Below are 21,094 nucleotides of genomic sequence, written 5' to 3'. Positions count from 1 at the left end.
TATATGAAGCAAAATTGGATAGAACTGAAAAAAGAAATAGACAAATTCACATTTCTACTTGGTGACTTCAATATTTCTTTTACAGTAATTGATAGGATAAGCAGACATAGAATCAATAAGGATGTTGAAGATCTGACAACACTGTCGCCAACTTTACTTGATTGACATTTATAGAACTCAAAAGGAAGGAGTCAAACATCTCGGCAAAACAAATGAAACATATTCATAAAAGAAAGATTTACAGATGAAAATGATATTTATCCCAATTCACAAAGGAGTACATATTCATTAATTTAGTCATTCATTCATTCAAACATTTATTAATAGCTTCTTATTTGCCTAGCACTGGGCTAGGTGTTAAGAGTTACAAAGATAAATAAGATAAAATCTGTGACCCAAGATTAATCAGGTACTCTGCTCACTCTTGCATTTACTAAGAATTTAAAGAAAATGTGATATAGTATATAGTATTTAACTAAATGGTATAACTATGCACAGTAATGTGGTTTTGTTGCACAGTAATGTGGTTTTGTTGCTGTCATCATTTTTTAAAGAACCCTTCTAAACATACTGCAAATAAAAGCTGAAGGCTGGTGATATGGACAGACAAGCATATCCAAACACATTTTTCTCCTCACTCTTCTCTCAGAACCCAGCAGCTGATTAAAGAATGTTGGAAATGAAAGCCTAGCTCTGGTGGCTAAACTTAAAAGAAACTAATACCGTTTTCTGTTATCAAATAATTTTGATCACTCTGAGAAAAATGAACAGGAGTAATTTGAAGCACGTGATTTGCCTCTTTTCTCTGAAGCAGACTTATGGTTGCTCTTACATCTTCAAATTTTTGTTGTGGGTAGGCTATACTTTTCAACCTGCATCTTAGCATTTTGATATAGGTATCTTCTTTCTAACCTGGCCTTATATCTACTTAGCCTTATAATCTCTAGATTAGATTATTTAAATCGGAGACACCATGCACACAAAACTAATGGATACAAATAAATAGTCAAATGGCATTTAAAAGAAAGCTTTTATATAGAAATTTTTTAAAGCTTTAAGTCTATAATCCTTTTAAGAGCAGACAATAATTTCCAAAATAATTCTCTCCCTCTGCACTGCCTTAGCAGTTTGAATCAGTAACATATTCCCAAATATTTAGGAAATGTGACAGTACATTCTTAGGAAAAGTCTCTCAAACTTCTAGACTTCTCTACTTCTTGCTAGACTATTCCATTGGACAAAATTAGTTGTATGTGTTTATCTTTAAATTGCTTTTTAAATTTTTTTAAACTGTGGTAAAATATACATATAAAATTTATCATCTTAACCATTTTTAAGTGTATTGTTCAGTATTGTTAAGTACATTCACACTGTGTACAATCAATGTCCAGAACTTTTCATCCTGTAAAACCGAAACTCTACACTCATTAAACAATAACTCTCCATTTTCTCCTTCCTCCAGCCCCCTGAAACCACCATTCTACCTTCTATCTCCATGAATTTGACTATTCTAGCTACCTCATATGAGTGGAATCATATACTATTTGCCTTTTTGTGACTGGCTTATTTCACTTAGCATAATGTCTTCAAGGTTTATCTGCGTTGTAACATGTGTCACAATTTCCTTCCTTCTTAAGGCTGAATAATATTCCATTGTATGTATATACCACATTTTGTTTAACCAGTCATCCACTGATGGACACTTGGGTTGCTTCTTTTTGCTATCATGAATAGTGTTGCTATGAACATGAGTGTAAATTAAATGATTCATCAAAAGTTCATATTACCAAATTATTCAATGATGCATATGAAAGGTAAGAAAAATACAGAAAGTCAAGGAAAATAAATTCAACACTTGGTTTTCTAATAAAGGGTGCTAATTTACATTCAGTGAAATGGTAAACAGAAAATAGCAAAAAGTCCATTTACTTATTTGAATTGTCACTAAGTTCTCTTTCTTTCATAACTAGTTTTAAACGTCTACTAGGTCAATTGAACAATACTTAATTTTGATATCTAAAAGTAATACATATCAAGAATTTATCATGCAGGAATCTCCAGAAATATTTTTCCGTGGCAAATACTCTTATAATTTTATGGGAAAGCTTAAAATGATGCCTGATTTTTTTTCCTGAAACATCCTTACAAGCTCATTGACTGACATTTTTTTTTTCAAGCTCTATATTTCAAAGAGAAAACATAATACACTTTTTTTTTGACAAGCATTTAATCACATAATCAATGAAAGCTATCTAAAGGTTTAAAATATCAAGAATGAGGAACTATTATTCTTTTGAATAATATTAAGTAAAAGCTTTTCTATTCAGACAAAGGTACTCATGAAGTGAACATAATACATATATGCACATATGTCAGAGTACTTTCTTCATCTCCTGTTAATAATATGTTATTATGTGTTCAATAATCCTAAAACCTTGAATTATATGTTACAACATTCAATTTTCATACCAAAGTGGCATTATTGTGTAGCATTAGCTATGCTACCTTACAGTCTCATTCTAAGAGCACTGCTCCAAAGCAAATACATTGTGGGCTTGGTCCTCACAGCCACTAAAAATCCCTTCCTTTAAGAGGTTTCCAGATTGTTTACTCTGCTGCCACTGGAAAATACGTGGTAACTACATGTACTATATGGAAAGATGTCCAAAATTCATTGTTTCATTAAAAAGTCAAATTGCAAGACAATTCTGAAAAGACACAAGAAAATATTAACAGTAGTTTCTTGGAGTCAGACTGGGAAAGTGGGTAGAAAAAAGGACTTATTTTCATTTAACATACCACAGGGGATTTTTAAGGCAGTAAAACTGTTCTGTATGAAACTGTAATGGTGTATACATGACATTATGCATTTGTCAAAACTCATAGACTTGTACAACACAAAAAGTGAATCTTAATGTGAACTATGGACTTTAGTTAATAATAACGTAACAACATTAGTTCATCAATTGTAACTAACATATACACTAATACAACATGTTAGCAATAGGAGAAACTGGTGGAGGTGGGAATAGAATATGGGAATTCTCTGTACTTTCACTCAATTTTTCTGTAAACCTAAAAACTGCTCTAAAAAAATAAGTATACTAAATAAAAAAGAAATCTGCACTGTTTAGTTTTAAATGACAAGTTCATGCATGTTAAGAAAAACAAATTTTAAAACTGCTAAGAACTAAATATTTTAATCACATGGCTTTCCATTCAGTATTAGATATTTTGCTATTTGAAGTAGGTTAGCATCCAGAATATAAAGATGTACAGTATATATGAACTAAGAGATAATAATTACCCTGTACAGGTGGGTCCTGCTTTATAGTACTATCTATACACTATATACTATACGAGAAGTATCTATACTCTGGACCATTGTTTCTCCCCACTTTTTTCATTATCATCACCCTATGATGCCTTTTTAGACATTTTCCCTCAAACCATGCTTACCCATGAAATTTTAATGCCACCAAAATACTCACCATTCTTTTACATTATTATGAATATCACCCCCCCCACACACACAGACTATATCATTAATTTCCTGTTTCTGTATCTTACAGGCAAAAAAGATGTACTCAACTCTAATCAGCCCCTTTAAAATTTTAACTGTGGTACTCCAAATTGCACATAATAAGGTTCAGAGAACAGGTACTAAAAGTTTGGATAAATACTCTCAAATCACTCATCAATGATTCTGTTCTAAAACCTAACATATCTAAAACATGTATGAATTATCCCAGGAGAGGAAAAAGGGAGAACATGTCAATCATTACAACTTTTTGATGTTTTAGCACATTTAGGGTTCATTTAGCCTAGAAAATTAGGCTAAAAGAAAGAGCATAAGTAAAGACCCTACCAGCCTTTATGTTTTCTAATGAAATATTTCCTTATCAAAAAATTTTTATAGGCAGTAAAAAAGGAGAGGCACAGGAATGCATTCCAACATTCCAGAGAAGGGGTTTCCTTAAGAAAATATTATTAAATATTAGAATATGTACAAGTGTGCCAGGAAACTGACTGATTATATCCAGGAGTATTGAGGAGAAGTCGAGATTGTGTAACTTGTACTCGGCAGGGAAGGGAGGAAGGGGAGAGGGCCTTCTTGGCAAATGCACGCTAAGGGACTGCAAGGTACAGATTCTGAGAGGAGCCAGTAAAAACAGGACCATGTTCTCCTGCACCCAGCACCTCTGAAAAGTATGCTTCTAATAGATACAGACCTCCACCTCTGGGCTTATCTTCCTCAAAGGAGCCAAAGGCTATCTGAATTAAGGGAAAGAAACTAGATTAGAGCATGCCCTTCCCTGCCTTCATCCTTAAAGGTATCAATAAATCAGGCTTTACCTTTGGGATTTCACATATACACAGCGCAATTTTTAATGCACAGCCACTTAAAAATAACTTCTTTCCACTTATCTGCTGATGTTTAAAATTTAAGAAGATAATTACTTTCCTATGATAATTATGGATAAAAAAACATTTTAAATGAAAATTAAAAATTTAAAGAAGAAAAGGAAGAAATATATCAATAGGTTTAACAGTGTTTTCCCCTTTGTTTATAGTGAAAGTGTTATTTCTGCTATGGAAAAAAATTTAGAATAAAAATTTTTTAATTGGCTTGATTAAGCATTATCTTTCAAATTTTCTTACTAAAATACAATTAATCTACAATTGTAAATAAGTCATATTAATTCACCAGTCTATCAAAATTGAAAACACAAGACCAGTGGTCTTGAAAGAAGATAATCACTAAGTAGAAACAGCACAGGAATGGAAAGAAAGACCAAGTTCACCAAAGACAACTAAAAACGACTGTTACCAATGTCCAATGAGAGAACCAGCATAGCATAGTGTGTTAAGGGTGTGAGCTCTAGAATTCTGGTACTAGAATGTATGGGTTCAAATCCCAGAGTTGGATCTTCATAGTTATAAACTTAGGGTACCTAAGGGAGGTATCTTAACTTCTCAAAGCTTTAGCTGCTTTATCTGGAAAATGAGGATACTAGAAGTCACTATCACATAAGTTGTTTTAAAGTTCAAATGATACAATGCCTTTAGCATAGAGGTTGACACATTGTAAACACTCAATAAATGTTATCCTAAAAAAAAGACACTATTAATATGTGGCGATAAATTTGAAAATACAGCTCTTCGAGCACACTGTTAAGTAGGAACACTCCTACTGAGCTGTAGGGCACAAAACTACGGAGTTCCATTGGCTTTCATGAAGGTATCATTTCAATCATGACCAATGCATTACACAGAAGCTTTGTAAGGGTTAACATTAATATTACAGACTATAAAGGAATCATCAGGCAACAGCCATCTAGAAATGCATGAACACTGAAGCTGGCACAGATGTGAATCTGAATGTTATTCAACCTCTGAGTTTCATTTTTCTTATCTTAAAATGAAGATAATACCACTCATCTGACAAAGTTGTTAGAATAATAGAGAATAATTCATGTGACATGCTTAGCACAGTGTCCAGCACATTATAAGCAACCAATAAATGATACTAAGATAACAACTATGATGATGATAGGCACTTTTCTTCTCTTATAATCAGATAACAAGAGAAGAAATGGAATGAGACTGTTCTATTTCTTTAAAAAAAAAAATCTGGGCTGTTTCTTTTTTAAAAAAAAAAAGTCAGAACCACTACCCATTATTACTTGGAATGCAGTTCTTTCTGAGAGCAGGCTGAAATATATACAATATCTCATTCCTATCCTTCCACAAAGTCAATTTGAATGGATAAGTGAATGAATGAATCAATGAATAAATTAAGTAAATAAATAAATCACTGAAATGACTTCATCGATTACTGATTAATTCATACTGATTAATTCATTAATTAATACTGAGACTGCTGAAATATAGCCACTTCGGTGACGTACTATGGTTGCTACCCATAACTAGAAACTCCTCACCAAGCCACAGCTGATGGAGCAGTAGTGGCATAAAGTAGAGATGGTATTAGAAGAGTTTCAGCTTTGTTCTGCAATGTTCTAACTCTCTCTTATTATAAGAAAGAGAATTATTACTAGGATTTATATATAATATACAGTGGAATAAAAAGATATTAGCTTTAAGTGAAAGAAGCCAGTCACAAAAGGTCTCATATTGTATGATTCCATTTATATGAAATGTCCAGAACAGGCAAACCCATAAAGACAGAAAGTAGACTAGTGCTTGCCTGGTGGTGAGGTGGGGAAGGAAGGGCAAGGAGCAGGATGAGGTATGACTGCTAGTGTATATGGGGTTTCTTCTGGGAGTGTTAAATTTTTTCCAAAATTAGATGTGATGGTTGCACAACCAAATGTGAATAAACAAAAAGCCACTGAACTGTATGATCATGTTTTCTGACTTTTCTTTTTCAGGAATGCCAGTAGTTAAAGCTGCAGGACTTGGTTCTGTAAAAAGTTTTTTTTTTTTTTTAAATAAGCTGGCAATATGACACACTATTACAAAACTTCCTAAAAACAGAAATTGTATCACCATCACCAAAAAGTCGTATCTACCCCTTAAAGTAATAAATCAATAATGCCTAGGTTTATCTCAAAATCATGATCTCTCATTTCAGTGATATGATTAATGAGTTACATACTTTGAAAATGAAGTTTCTGCTAAGATGAGGACTGAATGACTCAAAGAAATCATATCCAAACTTATTACCTACTAAGAAAAAAAGAGTCCACATAAGAATTTATGTTCTACACGCTTGGGCTAGCTTTTACTTGTGGTTGTACTGCACACTAAGATACTTGAGACCCTTCTGCAGTGGACACTCTGGTTCACTGCTCAGGTCTTGTGCCTAAAGACTCCATCCCCCAGTTGCCAAGAATGTTAGCTACTGTTGGCTCACAGCCGAGAGTCACGCCAGGAATTGCCCTCACCCAAAGCCCCCCACCACTAGGGGGAGGTGGAGTACTATTAGCCCCTGGCAGGTGGTAGTACAGTTGTTAAAACTTTCACAACTAGTGATCTGGGATGAAACACCAGTAAAAGGGGAATGCACTGATGGATATCACATCTCAGGCTTTGAGAAGTTAGGGGAAAGCAGTAATTATAAGAACTATGCAATCAGATGGCTTTTGTTGGGGGCTACTGGTGCAATGGGCAATTGACTGATTAATCACCAATGGAAGGTACAGCACAAAAGTCAAAGGACCTCCTCGGCAGCATATAAAGAGCCTCTCATCTCCAACAACAACAACAAAAACAAAAACTGAAGCTTGGGCCCAGGACTGAACACAAGGGTAGCTGAGCTCCAGGCTGAATTTTCAATCCCCTCAAATCAGCTACACCAAGGTCAGGGTTCTGATTAGGAAGGCATGGAACCCTAACACTTAGCATGAGGACATCTGGGTGATGCGCTTGAAAATCTTGAATCTCCAGATATCCAGGAACTATCTGATCCTGAGGAATTAGCACTTCCCCTTGCCTGAAGATGATGCAGAGGTTTCTACCTTACAAAACAACCTATGTCCTCCAGGATCAACCGCCACTTCCCCTCCGGGCCTCTAGACCAATCACAAATGACCATGCTTGGGAAGGGCTGAAGGTGCTGAGGAAGAAAGGGACTACGTGCGGAAGGAGCTGCAGGACTGACTTGGCCAACGTGTACCCTCAGCAGCTGGAAAAGCACATGTAGGGCTGGATCCTGAAGACGCTGGATCAAGGGAGATGGAATATAAAGCTGGATAAAGGAGAGCTATCTAGGTATCCTCCCATGATACAGGATTTAACACCTTGACAATGACCCTGGAAATGATACCACCCCACAGCTAAGATGGCTCTTAAAAGCTTGGAATAAGTGAAGGTCCACAGTAAGTGACGGAAAAATGCCAGAACTACTGCGGCAGACAGTAAAGTGAAGCAATGAAAGGTTCAGAGAAGTCGGGATCCCAGAGAGCATATACGAGGTATGGCTGAAAAAGCTGCCTGCCAACCATACTCCACAGGAGGGTCCAGAGGTCATCACATTCCCCAAAGCAGTAAGGAATGCACTGCTGAGAAGGGCACCAGTATTGCTCAGCTCAGTGGTAGCTGTCCTCGTTAGGCCAGTTTGACCAGAGGAAATACTGTTAGAGAGCAGGATTCCCTGAGGTACAAAGACCTGGCCCCATGCCTGGATTGGGGACATCTCTGAAGGTTGATCCCAGGTCCAGAGCTCCCCACAGAATTGAAGTCTTAGCTGCAACTGCACTACGAGTGAGCTTCTCCCTCTGCTCAATCCTGCTTCACAATCCTTCACTTCCCTACTGGTGTTGTTGCCAAGAGAATCACCTCAAAAACCTCCAGCATGCAAAACTCTGCCTCAAATCTCTATTCCCTAGAGAACCAGACCTAAAACAATCTTAAACATCTCACAATGCTGGATGAAATAGAACAAACATTCCCTTAAATACATAGAAGGAAATTAAGTACTGAGAGGCCAAAACTTAGACAGGAACTGAAAACCGGAGCAGTAAGCGTGAATTGATTGTGGTTGCTGTGGGGAGATATGCTAGTTTCTATAACCAAGAGGCTTGAATTTTAACACCTAACAAGCAGCTGGAGATGAGGCCTTAACCTTGAGAGACAGAGAGTTAGAATAAAACCCCTCATAAAACCAAGATCCCCAGCAAAGAAGCTTAACTATCTTGGCCAGGGTTCTAGACAGACAAAAAAAAAAAAAGTCTACACTGAGAACTTGAACTGTGGGCCAGCCTTTACAGAGGTTTGAAGTTCAAATTCATACTACCTGCATAGTTCAAGAAATCCAAGGCTTAGAAATTTATAAAAAGACTGACTGCAGGCCAATAATACCCCTGGATACCTAGCAAAAACAAATATAAAACTACTCTGGACCTACAGAATCGCCAAAAATAAAGCCTCACTAAAGATGAGCTTATAATCCAAAGCTCATGAAGAAATAACCCACCATGAGGGAAACAGAAGACACAAAAAACAACAGAATTAGACAATAAAAGCTTCAGTTAGTAGTACAGATAGTACTTATAAAGTATGCTTAAAATTATTTAAAAACATAAAAGACATTATAAAACATATTAAAAAGGCCAGAAAGATTTTGGGGGGAACATAGAGTTTTATAAGCACTGAAATAAAAAGAAAATATACATTGGGTTAAACTGCAGATTCGACACAGCTTAAGAAATCATTAATTTAAAAAAGAAAAAGCTTAGAAAATTACTCTGAGTGCAGATGGAAAATGAAAAAATGGCATTAAGAAATACAGAGCATAGGATAGAAGATCCAGTAACATCTTACAGCAAATCAAGAAGAGCATAGAATGAAAAGCAATATTTGAAGAAATAATAGGTGAGGATTTTCCAGAAATGATGGAAGGCATTAATCATCAGATTTAGGAACCTCCAACATAACATATCCCACTAAGACACATTATGAAGAAACTATAAAAAAACCAAAGACAAAGAGAATATCTCAAAAGCAATCAAAAAACACTGTCTCAAGATGAAGAAACTAAATGGTATACTGCAAACTAAAATTAAACACAGTAAGACATTAAGAAGGCTCTATGCTGATATTACTGTCATTCAATAAGCACATCTGGAAAAAAGAAAGGGAGATAGGAAGACACAGCATGTGAAAGAAGGAACCACAGAACACTTCTTCCCCTCAGGAAGACAGCTTGTCAAGCAGTAAAAATACAATTCTTTTTCTTCTCAGGCTTCATTAAAGATGAGAGAAGGGAGGTAAAGAAAACTGAAAGAAGGAGGAAGGGAGGGAGATGAAAAGTTTCCTTTCTTTAGAAGAGACTATCAAAAGGTAGAATAAAAAAGTCTCTAAAGACAAAAGAATTATTGGGAGAAGAATTTGTATGAAACAAATTCTCAAGAAAAGCCTCTAGGATGAAGACAAAATGGTTTGTTCATGGGTAAGACTAGTGAAATTTGAAAAATTATGGGAAATTAATTTATAAAAAGCATAATGATATAAAATATAAAAATGATTATATAGTGATCAAAGCAGACAGATTAAGACTAAACACAGTAATGGATATTGTGGTTGCCTTCCCAATGACCATGGCCCCTACTTTGCTTTGGTAGTACTACTCCTGCCTCACACAACCTGTATGTTTGGAGGGAATACAACCACCCTCACTCTAGCAATAAGGCATAAGACTCAGGTGCAAGGTGTTCAGTGTAATATCTCCCACTTCACCCTGACGTCTGGAGATGTTTTCTGGGAACTTCTGGGAAAGAACACCTCTCCTCTTCTGTATGATGTGGTATGAAATATGACGCCTAGAACTGCTGCAGCCATTTTGCAACCATGACGAAAGCCAACCTAAAAACAAAATCAGCATGAAGATTACAGCAGAGCTGAGAGAACTACAAAGAAACAGAGCCAGCGTCTTGATCAAATAGCACCTGAAGACTGACCTATCTCTAAAGTCTCCGGTTAAGTAAATGAAATAAATCCCCTTTGTTTTAGCTAGTTAGGTGTTCTGTTATTTGCAACTAGAAATATTATCTGATATATAGGATATAAGGTTAAAGCACTATTTGATTTATCACTAAAATTTCCACTGATTTAGACTCAATACAAGTTTTAGACTAGAAATTTAAGATGTCATACAGAAATGGCTTAGAAAAAAAAAATAAGAATATGCTTGACATGGGAGATTTTTAGTAGTCACAAGAACGTAATTTGCAGGAGCCAGGAAAACTGAGCATTCCAAACACCAGAGGCCCTGCATGTGCTAACACAATTGTGTAGAAAAGGGTAAAGATGCTGGAGCCAGAGAGAAAACAAGACATTCTTAAATGAGGTTTGCCTCTGAAGAAATCCAGAGAGCATCAAACTACTTCCGCTTACCAGTCTTTTTGTTTTCATGCTATTTTATTTAAACTTTGTTTACTATTTTAAAAAACTGAAAGATTTCTGGTTAAAAGATAATACATACATTTATCTCCACTCGCTCCCAAAACTCCACTAAAAAGACAGTAAAGGAAAAAACGTTTAAGTATTAAATACTAAGGATAAAAACAGGAGGAAATTAAAGACAAAAGAAATTAATAAAATTTTGGAAGATGGAAAGCAAAGGGGTGAATATTTTCTGACTTATTAGCAGAACAGATAAAGTTGAAACCTAACTATCTGTAGTTAAGAGAAGGATGCCAACAAGAAAATAATTCACAATAAAGAATCTAGAAAGGCATAAAATGGAGCAGTTATGAGTGGGGCTAAAATCAGGAGGACAACAGAAAGTTCGCATAAGGAACAGCTCCTTTCCAATTCTCCAACTAACTCTCACTCTGGCAAGAGAAAAGCACTTACTCTCTGGTAAAAACTGAATCTGACAGACTTGACTTAGGAACTAAAGGCACTGAGTGTGAGGATAAGATACTGTACTGAAAACAAGGAGAGTAAATACAAGTTTACATACTAAGCAGTGAGATCAACCCCTACTCCCCAGCTCTCTTCTCCTACTCAACTGCCATAAACTGATGGACAGCCTTTTACTGCCTACGGAGTAGCCAAGGATTCCTCCTTGGGAAGAAAAATCAGTCCAAGAGAAAAGATTGTTAGTTTTAAGAGTCAGAAATGTCTCAATAAAATGAATCTGGTCTTCAACCAACAGCCCTAGAGTGAAACCCACGCACACAGAGTTTCCACTAAGATTTTCAGCATTAATTAAACATTTGAGGAACAACTGAGAAATGATTCTATCATGAAAAAAAAGAAACCAAATCAGATAGAAAAACAAAGAAAATTATACAGTACACAAAGAAACCGTTTTTTAAAATCTAAAATTCAGTGAGATGCGATTAAATTGTATCCATAAAACAAGAACAGGGGATTACCTAAAGAAAAACTCAGAAAACAAGAAAAAGCTTTTGAAAATTTTAAATGAGAGCAGAAACTTAAAAAATATATATCATAGTAAGACTGAAAATAAAGCTGAGGAAATCTCCCAGACACTAGAAAATTAGATCAAAATCCAGGAGATCCAATATTAGACTATAGAAATTCTAGAAGACAGAAAAAGGAGCAGAAGATATTATCAAAGATATAATAAAAGAAAATTTCCCATAAATTCCAAGAAAAATAAGTTATGGGGAAAAGTGAATGTAATCATAATAATCACTTTGTGGCTCAGCTATGAATGATACATAATTATAATAATGAAAACAGTGACTAACCAAAAATTGTACTATTATGGGAGAAGAAAGTTGAGGGGGAGAGGGAAAGAACTGATGGGGGGGGTGGGTATAAAAGAGCTAAATCTTCATTTGCCTTATTAAAAAGCCAAAATAGAGTGACTAAAATTGAAAAATTAAGAAATGAGATCATAAGTAACATTGAAAAATATGGAAGTAAATACCAGAAGAAACTGCTAAAAGAGAATTAAAACTAGTTGCCTCTGGGGATAACAACCCAAGGTTGAGAAGGAGTTAGCCAAGGATCAATGTTTTTCATTACACACTTTACCTCATTACTTGAGTCTTTAACATTAATTAAACTTACAAACTAACCTTCATGAGACAACATTTTATAACATTAAGTAATATAAAAGAATGGAAATATTTTAATATTAAATATTTTAATCTCTCCATTCGTTTTTACATCTTTTATATCTTAATTAAATTGTAAATTTTTTTCATACAGGTCCTCTTGCCCATTTCTTATTATTTCATTCTAGATAAAGTATATTTTTGGTTACTATTATGAATGACACCATAAAAATTTTGTTCTCTAACTGGTTGTTGCTAGTTATTTTACATCTTTTTAATTGAAAGAACCCTTGTTTTTAATTTTCTTAAACCCACTGATAATAGAAATCATTTTCATGATCTTTATATTTAGCATTGTGCCTCACCACAACAGGTAGAACGTAAATGTTAAACAATAGAAAACACTGATAGAGCACTTACTATGTGTCACACACTAAACTAGGAATATAATCTCTAGTCTTCACAGCTCTTTAAGGTAGTGTTTAGGCAGACTGTAACAAACTGTTAACAGCTGTAACAAAGGAAAACAAAAATACAAGGGCTTAAATAAGATAGAAGTTTATTTCTCTCTCACATAACAGTTCGAAGGTAAGTGAGCAATCTAGGGCAGGTAAACAGCTCTGCTCCAGGGAACCCAGACTAGCTAGTCGGTTGTGCCATCTTCATCAACTGGCGTCCATCCCTGGATCCAAGGCTTCTGCTTCAATTCTTGTCATTTCCCAAAGAGGACATCCAGGGCAAATGACCTTCTCTTTAAGAAGATGACCCAAAAAGTTGTCCACATCTCTTCCTTTAACATCCTAATGTCCCAAACTTAGTCACAGGGCCCCTTTTAGGTGCATCTAGCTGAGAAATGCAGCTGTAGTTGGGTGGTCATGGCTGGCTAAAACTTGGGGCAGAACTGGGGATTCCATTTCTCAAAATAAGAAAAAAAAAAACAAAAAACAAAGAATGGCTCTTAGGGCATAGTTGGCAGTCTTTGTCACAGGTATGTATTATAATCTCTACTTTATAAACGTAGAAACTGAAAATCAGAACTATTTGCCTAAGGCCACATAGCTAAAAATTATTAAGCCAGGATTCAACTCCGTCTTGATCCTATACTATTTCCACTAAATCATGTTAAATAACCAAAGGAATGCATATATATGGTAAAATTTCTTGCTAAATGTGACAGAACTGGATTGGTTCTAACCAAATAGTCCTGGGTGTCCAGCAGTAGCAGCCTCTCCACCCACACTGGTATCAGCCTTTCCACCCCTGAGGGGATTAACCCCACTCTGCCTAATGACACAGTAATGGTCTCCCCAGAGGGAGCTGCCATGTAAGACAATGCTGACTCATCTCCACCACCCCTCTTTTCTTCTAGATTTATAACTAGACTCAAGTCCCAGCAGGTCCCTAAAGGTGAGGTACGAAGTGTGACCCATGAGGAGGTGTGCTACATGCACTTCGAAAGAACTATTTGGGTTTTCTAACGTATGCAAGCAGAAACCCACGGAATATGTCTGGGAATGGATATTTAAGGGTGTGGGATAACAGAACAAGGAACATAAAGTTGAATCAGGTTGAATTTCTTGATATGGGCTCACTAAGCAAAGATTCTGCATCTAATGTTGCAGCTGGGGGCATGAGAAAGGGCTCTAATAGTTTGGTTGGTTGGCTGAAATATCAAAAGATGGCCCACCATGAGCAAATTTAAAATACCTGACCCCTGGGTCCCCTCTGATTTAATGCACAAGGGATTCAAAGGCTTAGGGAAACTGGAATGTTAGAGTGAATTGTCAAATAAGACCTACTCACCCACAATGGGAGGGTCCAGAAGACACACCTTTCACCAATACTCTGAGAAATAAATTTGTGAGAGGAGCCCCAGCATCCTTGAAGAGCTTTCTGATTACTCTTCTCTGTAAGCCAGACCTTACACTGGGAACTGCAACCATTCAACCAGAAAACCTAAATGTAATGGGAGTAATTGGGTCCCAGGGTGGCAGGGGCCAAGTGGCAGCACTCAGCTGCCAAAGGCAAGGTGGGCATAGTTACCGTAATGACAACAAAGTCAAAGCAGCGATTAGAGCAGTATGATTCATACAGACCTACGGTGTTGGCTAATCATGGTACTGCTAGAAGTGAAACAGACAGAAAGCTTACTAACTTCTTACTTGATCTGAATAAGCATAAAAGTCTAGGTCAAAGGAACAAAATTCTAACTCAAATCATAAAAACAGAGAGTCATGGCCCCTCAGTCAATTCCTAGACTTGAGCCGGTTTACAGACCCAGAACCCCTTAAATGAAAGGGAGCCTGGTTCCCTTGAGAAAGGACCCCAGTACACTACAAAAATGTATACTGTTAATCGTTCTCCCAGCCTTCCCAAAGGGACCTACAGCCTTTTACCAGGGTAACTGTGGACGGCGGAAAAGAAAACTATGAGACCTTTCAGGGACTAATGGACACTGAACTGACACTGATTCCGGAAGACCCAAAACTACGGCCCTCCAGCAACAGTAAAGGCTTATGGAGGACAGGTTACCAATGGAGTTTCAGCTCAGGTCCATCTCACAGTGGGCCTAGTGTGTCCCCAAACCCATCCTGCGGGTTCCCCAGTTCCAGAATGCATAATTGCAATACACATACTTATAAGATGGCAGAATTCCCACATTGGCTCCTCCGTGACCTGTGGAGTGAAGGTTATCATGTTGGGAAAGGCTGAGTGGAAGCCACTAAAGCTGCCTCTACCTAGGAAAACAGTGGATCAAAAGCAATACCACATCCCTGGTGGGACTGCAGAGATCAGGCCACCGTCAAGGACCTGAAAGATGCAGGGGGTGTGATTCCCACCACTCCCTATTCAACTCTGCTATCTGGCCTGTGCAGAAGACAGATGGATCTTGGAGAATGATGGATTATGGTAAGTTTAACCAAGCGGTGACTCCAATTGCAGTGGCTGTACTAGATGTGGTTTCATTGCTTGAGTAATACAGCCCCTGGTACATGATATGCAGCTATTGATCCGGCAAATGCCTTTTTCTCCAGACTGTCCGTAAGGCCCACCAGAAGCAGTTTGCTTTCAGCTGGTAAGACCAGTGATACATCTCCACTGTCTTACCTCAAGGGTACATCAACTCTCCAGGTCATAGTTTACGTCACAGGGATCTTAACTGTCTTTCCCTTCCACAGTATATTACACTGGTCCATTACACTGATGACCTCACACTGGCTGGACTAGTGAGTGAGAAGCAGCAACTACTCTAGACTAATTGGTCAGACATTTGCATATCAGAAGGCAAGAAATAAATCCGACTAAAATACAGGGGGGGGGGCCTTCTACTTCAGTGAAATTTCTAGGGGCCAGTGGTGTGAGGCATGTCAAGATATCCCTCCTGAGGTGAAAGATCGGTTACAACATCTGGCTCCTCCCACAATCAAGAAAGAGGCACAACGTTTAGGGGGCCAGTGTGGATTCTGGAGGCACCACAGTCCTCACTGGGGTGTGTTACTCCTGCCCATTTACCAAGCGGCTGGAACAGCTGCTGGTTTGAGGGGGCGCCCAGAACAAGAGAAGGTTTACAACAGGTTTAGGCTGCTGTGCAAACTGCTCTGCCACTTGGGCCAAATGATCCAGCAGATCCCATGGTGCCTGAAGGGTCACTGGCAGGTAGAGATGCTGTGTGAGCCTTTGCAGGTCCCCATAGTGAATCACAGAACAGGCTTTTAGGATTCTGAAGCAAGACCCTACATCATCTTCAGATAACCATTCTCCCTTTACAAGACAATTTTTGGCCGCTACTGGGCCTTAGTAGAAACCAAATGCTTGACCATGGGCTACCAAGTTACCAAGAGACCTCAGCTGCCCATCAGGAACTGAGTGTTATCTGACCCATCAAGCCCTAAAGTTGGGCGTGCACAGCAACACACCATTGTCAAGGTAAGTAGAGATACACAAGGTAAGGAGAGATTCTAGACTTCTGACTTCCATTCCAGTGCTCTTTTCACTATCCTATTCTATCTTCCAGTGAAAGTAAGGTTTGTCCTGTCACAATTACAATCATTCCCAGATGTTAAATGGTTTAAACGATAATTTTTTCTTTCAAGTGATAATAAAGCTCTAGTCCCAAGTAAATCCTAAAGTTTGGTCACACATTACTACTTCTCTACATTTACTGAGAATTCATCAAGCAATGTTATCTTACTAACATAAAGCTAAAGAAGGAAACCTTCACAGTCACAGTAGTTTCTCTGTACGAATATTTCTAAACTCTAGTGTGCTTACTTACGTCATTAGAATAGAAGAATTTAAGCCTGATTTTTTTTTTCCCAGTTGTGTTTACTTTCATGGTCACTAAAAGTTCCCAGTACCAAGTTTGTGCTCAGAGAATGAAACACCATATTCCTTCTATCTCAAGAGTCAAAATTATTCATACTTAACTACAAGCTCTATTTGCTTTATTTGATACTTTTTGCTACTATCCTAAATACAAAATAGAAATCCATAATGCCTGCTGAATTAAGCTAAATTTCTAAATAGATGCCAAAGTTACCTAAAAGAAGTATAAAATTTACCACTGCACACCATTTCTTTCAAGTTTATCTTCTTCCCACCCCAGTAACAAAGTCCGCGCTGAGATGTTTCCAAATGTATGACGTTTTGTTTTTAAACAAAATATATTTTAAATAGTTTGGGAAAAAAAATGTTAACATTTGCAAGGCAACAATTTACTTACTTTGTCCATATCATCTAGCACAGTAGTGATCATTAGGGTTGGAAAATCAGCTGTATTACCAAAGATGGGCAGGGGGTGGGGGGAGTAGATGACAACTCCAGTACAGAGAGAAGGTGATATAACTGGTATATCTTATAGCCTGACTCCAATTTAGTTGGAGAGGACTATTAGTTATCTTTGTCAGGGATACAAATATAACCCAAGTAAAATTAAAGAATAAATGACCCTTTCAAAATTTGAAATTATCTTTTTTTCAATGAAGCTGCTTATGACAGCTAATATATACCTTTTGAGTTACTGCAAATAATTCAACACAACTAATACGGTGTCTTGCTCTCTCAGAAATCTAGGAAAGAACACAGTATATATTTAATCGAAAAATAAATATTGAAACTCCCAAGAGTGACACTCATGTGAGTTAGCGCTCATATTATATTAATGGAATGTACTGCCAAATGATATACAAATAGTTAGACATTAAGCCTAGATCAAAAAATACTACCCATCACTAACTGAATCCCTGCTGTGCACCTGGCACTGTATTTGGCACTTTAAATATTTCTCCACCCCAACAATTTTGCAAGGTATTTTTCTATTTTATAACTGATAAAAGATTCAAAAGAAATTGACTAACTTGCCAAATATCACATAGCTCACACGTAACAGAGCCAGGATATGAGTCAATAGTTCACTTTTAGGAAAACTAACCTGAAGGATATATTTAGCTTACTAAAAAGAGTCATAGGAGCATGTTTTTAAAAATATAAAGTCTTAACTATCAGTATACAAACACTGTACACATACATAAAAATACAAAGAGGGTAGCGTTCTGAAAGCGTGCAGCCTGGATGACACGTCAGGTGTGTAAGCAAAGTCCGCACTACGTGGCTGTGACAGAATGTCTCCACAGTAAGGCCTCGTGTACCCCATTATAACCTAGATTATCTTTCCTGGACCCAGACCAAACTCCTTTTCTGGATTCTCCACTGAAGTGCTAAGCCTGTCTGTGTCTGCCTAGCTTTTACCCTAATATTTTTCTTTTCAATATGTGTGTCCTCCAGATTCCCATCTACTATCTTGCTCCTTTTTATCTAAGGCAGACAGAGAACCTGTAGTTAACTTCCAACCTCTTTACTTTAGGGATTAGCCCACAAAGAGTTAGCTTATCTATCCAGCCATAGAATAGGGTGCTATGCTCTGTTATCATTTTTTCCTAAGATGGAGAAAGAATAATCAAACTTCTGAGGAAATAGGGAAACAGAAAAAAAAAATGGTAAAAGTTCTTACACTTAGAAATAGAGAACATGAGATAAGCAAAACTGTATAAAAATGCTGGGTACACAGTGCTGCAACAAACAAGGTCCTGCCCTCACAGAGCTCACAACTTCAAGACCTATGCCTTAGCATTGTGGGTACTTGTGACACACTGCCTGCCTCCAAAGACTCCCAATCTACCAATGACATTTCACATTTCAATAGCTCTTTAGAACTTTATAAAATCCTCTCTTAGCATCTTAAGTTTCAATCAACAACCTGAAATAGAAATAACTATCCTTCCCTTTATTAAAGAGAAAATAGATTAAGAAAAACAACATGTTTTGCACAGAGTGACACAAATAGTAAGAGGAGGAGCCAAGAATCAAGCCCAAGTCCTCTGGCTCCAATTCTACTTCACTAAGTGTCTCTGAGGAGAAGTCTGGTTTCTGTCAAGTGAATTTAGACCCCAATTCATAACATGAAATGAATGCCTCATACCCCAACATCATATCATAGTTTCACACGGTCATGGCAAAGCAGTGGTCTTATGAGGAAAGCGGTCAGGAACCAAAGGGACACAAATTCTAAAGACTGAGGCACAGCAGCAGGCCTGAGCCTTTCCTACTCCCTTCTCCTCAGGCCAAACCCCGGTTACCACTCTCTGTTAGGAGTCTCGCCGCGCAGTTTGAATACGTAACTAAACTGTCCAACAACAGTGTTAGAGATCAAAAAGTATGACCATTATTATGGTCATAATAAGCAAGGTACAAGAGGGTAGTTGTCGGCTATCCAAACGTTAAATACTGTGAACCCAAGATCAGAGCCCATGTAGTGTCCCTGAACAAAAAAGGAGATAGTCTGGAAGGACCTACCTAATACCCACACTTTTGCCACTCTAATATCTGCTGCTGTGAGGTTGTACTTGTGACTTATCTCAACTATCCATACCACTTCATTAAAGGTCTATTCTCAAAGACAGGGATCTATTCCACTCTCAGTCTGTACTGGGCTGTGGAAGCTATGATTCTGGCTGTCCAGCACGCTTTCCAAACTCACTTTCATGATTAAGAAGACAACAGCAATGACAAAACAAACAGACATCAATCCACCTTGTCTTTGTGAAAATTATTCCCCACTACATGTGGTACGGGTAGGGTTGTCAAACACAGAGCCCTTGATGTTTCCATTCCATTCCTTGGATGGGTACAAGACTGTTTGGATTAACTGTGATTCCTCTGGGGTGCTTTTCGATTTTATCTTTAACTTATTTAAATTTAAACTTAAAATTTTAATCTAATTTATCTTGTATTTATTTTCACTTTAAGTTTAACTTAAAATTAATTCAACAGTATCCAAAAGAAAGCAAAATTATATAAAACAATCCTTCATTTAAAAAATCCTCAGCTGAAAAACTGCTAAGAAAAATAATAAAATTTTTGTTAGTGATGAGAAGATAGTTTTCTATATATTTTATGACCAGTAACCCAAAATGCAGGTTCTTTCTTTTAAGAACTATTAAGACCTTAAACATTAGAAAATTTGATAAAATCAGTGACACAGTGATTTAGCAAATTTGTCATCACAAACCAACCAAGCCCTGTCAGGGCGGGTCCAGACACCTGTGCAAGATTAATAAGCCATCGAGGAGTAAATCAGGACTCAAACCTGGAAGTTTAGGCCCTCCAGGGTCTGGGCTCTTACCCATTACCCTATTCTGTTGGTTGGTTAATGAATGGATGATCAATCATCTCACAGTTTCACAAGATTTAGAGTTTCCTCAGGATGGTATTCGGTGCCCTACATGTCCCAGCTCCAATCTTATCTTCCCTACTCCCTAACATGTGTCCCATACACTAAACATACCTGCAGTGTCCCACCTTCACCCCAGCTCCCTCTACTGGGTATTTCCTCCTCTACACCTACGTCTCTCCAAATCCTATCTTCAAATCCCAGCCCAGGTCATTATGTCCACAAAGTTTTCTCTAATCTCTTTGTCCTGTGATAATCCCCCTCTCATCTGAACTACTACAAAACTTACATTCATCAAGTACAGCTGTGGGGTCTTTAAGGATAAGGGAGAAGAAGTTATGGCTGTTTATAAATTCTATCCAGCAACAAACAGTCTATATGGGCATTTAGCATACATCTGTTAAATTTAAGATATATTTATTATCAAAAAAAACCACCACTGCCTCTGATATAATCTTCCCATTTTTTTACCTAACTTTAATTCACAATTCCATATATGTATGTGTGTATATAAATGCCAAACTGTGTAATACTTAAAATAGAGTAGTAGCTTTTACCAGATAATAATGCTGAAATTCTCAATGTTGAAATAACCTAGGGAATTCCCTGGCAGTCCAGTGGTTAGGATTCTGCGCTTCCACTGCAGGGGGAATGGGTTTGATCCCCGGTCTGGGAACAAAGATCCCGCAAGCTGAGCAACTTGGACAAAAAAAAAAAAGAAAGAAAGAAATAACCTAGTTTTTAAGGGAATAATCATCAGAGAAGCATTTCACTTTAGTACAATCAAAGGTCAGCGTATTAAAGATTCTATACAACTAGTATGTATACATATCCTGCAAGAGAAAGGTCCCACGAACAATTTTAA

The 21,094-nt window shown here is 37.3% G+C and overlaps 1 protein-coding gene across 5 annotated transcripts in view; it reads right to left on the bottom strand.

The window, feature by feature from the left end:
* Positions 1-21,094, bottom strand: part of DISP1 (dispatched RND transporter family member 1) — a 215,326-nt gene that overhangs the window by 156,226 nt on the left and 38,006 nt on the right. The window lies entirely within an intron of this gene.

Source organism: Balaenoptera physalus (assembly GCF_965194825.1).
Source record: "Balaenoptera physalus genome assembly, chromosome: 1".
In the NCBI taxonomy this organism is placed as follows: domain Eukaryota; kingdom Metazoa; phylum Chordata; class Mammalia; order Artiodactyla; family Balaenopteridae; genus Balaenoptera; species Balaenoptera physalus.
Note: the sequence above shows the minus strand (reverse complement) of the source record. Positions and strands in the feature narration are given on the sequence as shown.